The following is a 5,376-nucleotide window of genomic DNA, read 5'->3' on the forward strand; positions in this document are numbered from 1 at the left end:
GCAAAAGCATGCCTCATTCTAAGCATAGAGATGTTCGTTAAGCAATAATGATAATCATGTCCTAGAAGTCATCCCAAGCATGTTTATTTGGAAATCAGTCAAAAACTGTGGTGTGCAATGAAGTACTGTTCACCTACTAAAACAAGTTAGACGTTTCTATGTTCCACAAGAAAGAAAGAGCCCTAAGATTTTATGTACAAGAGGATTTTTAGGCCGTTAATAGTTGCTAGAGGAGACATGCATTCTCTTCAATGGTATAGCCATTGAAGGTAAGTTGTCTATGCTTCTGTAAGTAATCCTAATGAAATTCATTGAGTCACAGACAGACAGACAGTCAGACACACGCACACAACAAAAGACATGAAAGTGGAAAAAAGATTTGTTGGGAATAGGAAGGAAAAAAAGGGATGGGAAGGGAAAACAAGAGAGTATTAGGGTGGTGATGTGATTTTATATATATAATGTATAATATATATTATATATTGTGTGTGTAGAAATGCCACAATTTAATTCATTATTATATAATTCTATATCATTAATATATGCTAATAAAGTTCCCTTTAAAAAAAGATTTATTTATTTATGTATATATGAGCCCTGTCTGAATGTAAGCCAGCATGCCAGAGAGGACATCACATCCCACTACAGATGGTCATGAGACACCATGTGGTTGTTGGGAGTTGAACTCAGGACCTCTGGAAGAGCCAGACAGTGTATTTAACCACTGAGCCATCTCTCCACCTCATAAAGCTCTTGATGACTACATAGCAGTGATTGTATTTAAGAAGATAAATTAAGGTTAATGGAGAGAAAAGCGAGTTACTTTTGTGCTGTTGTGATCACAATACCTGGTCAGGTATGTGGAGTCCATCATGGCGCAGGGGGCATAGTGGCTGAGACTGGATTCACCTGATATAGGAGTTTGCACTGTGGCTTCCTTGAGTCTCCACAAGTCAGAAATCAGAGCTTAGGCCTGAAACAGGGTTGGGCTATAACTTTTAAGACACTCCCCTAACCTACTTCTATAAGGAAAGCCCCATCTCCTGAAGATTTTATAGCCAGCGGGGCATAGTGGTGTATACCTGTAATCCAAGCATGTGGGAAGCAGAGGCAGGTGGATCTCTGTGAGTTCAAGGTCAGCATGATGGGAGTGTGTGGTGCAGCCTGAAGTGTCCTCAAGACTCCTTTCTACTATTCTGATACAAAGCAGTTGCCTTCTCTTTAACAGCACTAATCCTCTTTGTCTCAAAGGTTTACTGATTTTTATTTTCTGTGTATGAATGTTTTACCTACGGGTATGGATATGAACTATGTGTATGTGGTGCCCACAGAAGCGTCAAATCCCCTGGATCTGGATCTGGAGTTAGGGATGGCTATGAGCCATCATGTGGGTGGTGGAAACTGAGCTTGTGTCTTCTCTTAACCACTCATCCATTGTTTCAGTCCCACACCACTAATTCCGTTAACAAGTGGGCTCCTTTTCTGGCCAGATGGTATGGATCTTATAACTTTTGGCCCCTGCTTTTGCTTCCAGTTCCCACTACAAACCTGGCTAGATGTGATAAATAGTAATCATGTCACAGAGTGAATCTATGCTGTTTTGAAATTTCCTCCGTCAAATTAGTCCATTACTCTAATACTTAGTTACACTCAAATTTTCCATATTTGAAAGAAAGGTAGACTTTGTTTTATTTGGGCTTATGGTGTTTGTTTGTTTGTTCTGTTTTGTTTTATTTTTGTTTCGTTATATCTGCAATCCAAACTTCATGAGTATGGCCTACTGTCTGAATCTCTGTTGGCATTCTGATCTTCCACACATGTACCACAATAACTGTCAATCTCTGCCTACAGCCTTCTACAGATTCTCTCACCAACATCTCCAAACAACTCAAAAACTCCTCCCACAACCACTTCCAGAAGCCTAAGAACTACATGGTTAGTCACAGTCACACAACCCCACTCTTGATACCAACTTTCTGCATTGGTGACTTTTGCATCACTGTAAGCTTGATACCTCACAGAAACAACTGAAGAGAGGAAAGATTAATTTTTAGCTCATGGTTCAGCCAATTGTGGTGAGGAAGGTTATGGCAAAGCAGTCTAGTTCATGTCAATTTGATGAAGGCTGTTCTTATTAAGGTAGACCAGGAAGCAATGGCACAAGGCAGAGACCAGGTGTGGGTATAAGCTTCAAAGACCCATCTCTAGTGATCTACTTCTTCCAGGTAAGCCCCAACTCCCAAAGGTTCTACAGTCTTTCTAACAGTGCCACTAGCCAAAAAACAAGACATGAGCCTGTGGCAGACAGTTGAGATCCAAACAATAACAATATATTCTGTAGTGCTTGAATTGTTTCAACCATCTATACTTTTGGTTTTGTTTTATTTTGTTTTTCATGACATGGTTTCTTTGTGTAGTCCTGGCTGTCCTTAAAGTAGCTCTAGACCAGGCTGGCCTTGAACTCACAATAATTCAACTGCATCTGTCTCCCAAGTGGTGGGATTAAAGGTGTGCACTGCCACTGCCCAGTCTCTTGGAGTTTTTTGTTTGCTTATTTGTTTGTTTCTGAAAAAAAATTACTTCACCCAATGGACACAGTGAAATGTCCAATATATTCAAATGATTTGATCACATTCAAAATAGTATAGCCTCATAATGGGCAAATGGAGACCTTCATAAGAAAATGAATGTCAGCTGGGTATGGTGTCATACAACTTTAATCCCAGTACTTGGGAGGCAAAGGAAGGCAGATCCCTAAGTTCAGGGCCAGCCTTGCCTACAGAGCAAGTTCCAGGACAGCCAGAAGTACAAAGAGAAACCCTGACTAGAAAATAATAAATAAATAAATAAATAAATAAATAAATAAATAAATAAATAAGAAGTACGGATGGACAGATGGACAGACGGACTATTGAGTCTAGAACATTCAGTTGCTTGGACCAAGTAATTGAGAAACGAGCAACATAGCCAAAATGAGAACATGGGAAGTCAAGGCCCCTCTCTCTCTGTCTCTGTCTCTGTCCCTCTCTCTCTCGTGTATATATGTCTGTCTGTCTGTCTGTCTGTCTGTCTGTCTGTCTGTCTGTCGGTTTGTCTCTCCCAAATTGGTTATGAGTTTTAATTCCTGGTCCTTGTGGTCAGCACTGTGACGCTCAGTTATACTCACTCCCTTATTTTTTGAGACAGAATCATGTATAATTCCCCACAATTCCCCTGCCTTCGTCTCCTCAGTGCTGGGATTATAGGGATGTGAAGTCAGGTTCTCTGGAGTCCTGGTCAACGACTGACCATGTATCTTGTGGTGTCTAGAAAATTATTTCTAAATGTATCTGAGATTTCAATCCATTTAGACTTCATTGTTCCATTGGCTAATAGTGAAGAGGCTCAAATGCATTGGAATAAAAACCCATGCTCAAACCACAGTCAGTGCTGGTGACCAGACACACTTCAGGTCCTTTGGGGACTGTGATGTGCAGTCCCACGTGTCAGTTCACTGTTGTGTCCTCGGGACACAAGTGTGGGCTGTTGAATGGCTTAGAACACTGCTCCAGGGTAACTACACATGGACCTCTTAATACACGAAACTCAGTAAACCTTTCACTAATTTTCAAGTCTTATTTGTTGAAGTATAACTTGCATTTAGAAATGTCCCAAGCCACAGTGTTCAGCTTAAATCTTTACATGAAAACACCTTACACTGGGCCCTGACCTCTACCCAGATCAAGCACCCAGCAGACCTCTAGTGCCACTCTGAGTAAATATACAGCAGAGGTCTGTAACTGGCCTTTAACACTAAAGACTAGCTTTCAAAGCTTTGGTCCTTATTTTCTTGTTATATCTTTGCTTATCTGGTCTCTGTGTGTGCATTTGTGTGTGTGTGTGTCTATGTGGCTATCTAGGTATGTATATCTATGTGGCCATGTGGATGTGTCTGTGTGGATGCGTGTCTATGTGGGTTTCTATGTGTGTGTGTGTGTGTGTGTGTGCGCGCGCACGTGCTTATGTGTGTCTGTGTATCCATGTGTGTGTATGTGTGTCCATGTGTGTGTATGTGTGTCCATGTGTGTATATCTATGTGCGTGTCTGTGTGTGTATATGTGTCAATGTATGTGTATATATATGTGTGTGTGTGTATTTATGTGTGTCTATGTATGTGTCTGTGTGTCTTTTTGTGTCCCTATGTGTGTCTATGTGCGTATCTGTGTGTGTGTATGTGTGCCTATGTGTATCTGTGTGTGTATGTGTGTGTGCCTATGTGTGTCTATGTGTGTGTGTGTATATGTGTGTGTGCCTATGTGTGTGTGTATCTATGTGTGTGTGTGTGCTTATGTGTGTGCGTACAGGTAGAAGTCAGAGGATAGCTTGCAGGAGTATGTTCTCTCCTTTCTCTATGTGGACCTGGATCAAACTCAGATTGTCAAGTTTACCCACCATCTCTCACAAGTCCTTTTATTGTTAAATAGGTCACGCAGAGCTGGGTTACTTAAGCAACAGGGGGCAAATGTGTTTTAATCTATTTTGTTCTCTAAGAAAACCTCTCGCTATCTTTTAACTTATCTTCTGGGCTCACCATGTTCTTTTTGAAAACCATTATGCAAAATATCTTAGATTAAATAAAGCTCTTTTAAAGAAGAATTTTTCCAAGGCTCCTCCCTAGTTATACTTGAACTTTTAGCATGCTCTAGAGATCAGAGAAAGCTTAACAAGGTGGAACAAGGAAATGAATTACAGAAGCATCTGACTTTTCCTTTCTGTCTGAGTTGTTTTTCCTACCGGCTCTATCTGCCATCACCTTCCTAAGGATTGGGTTGTAGCTCTGCAAAGTTACAGAAACTTGTCTTCTGTCTTAGTATTGCTTATTTGACCTCCAAAAATAAATGCAGGGTGGCTGAGACGGAAATGGAGAGACGGCTGAGTACTTAATGATACTTGTGCTCTTGCAGAAGACCTGGGTTCAGTTCCCAGCACCCACATGGTGACTCACAACAATATGCAACTCCAGTTCCAGAGGATCCGGCACCCTCTCCTGGCCTCTGTGGGCACCGCGTACACTTGCTATACAGACATACATACAGACCAAACACCCATACACATAAACAAACAATCTTTAAAAGTTAACAAATCCTGTTTTTAAAGGAAGAATAAAAACAGGGAAACTGTAGACTTGGAGCACAGAGACCACAAGGAGACGGGTCCTGAACCGATTTTGTTTGGATTTAGGGAATTACTAGAGTTCCAAAGTACCAACCTAAAGGTTCCTGACATTGGACTTCCTGTAAAGGTGTGACTTTGGTGGAGTCCCAGAGTTTTTGAGAAGGACAGTCTCTGTTTTGGCACCAACAAGCCCAGGATTCCAGCCTGGCCATGAGGTAACTT

Source organism: Rattus norvegicus, chromosome 9, assembly GCF_021556685.1.
Source record: "Rattus norvegicus strain SHRSP/BbbUtx chromosome 9, alternate assembly SHRSP_T2T, whole genome shotgun sequence".
Taxonomy (NCBI): Eukaryota; Metazoa; Chordata; class Mammalia; order Rodentia; family Muridae; genus Rattus; species Rattus norvegicus.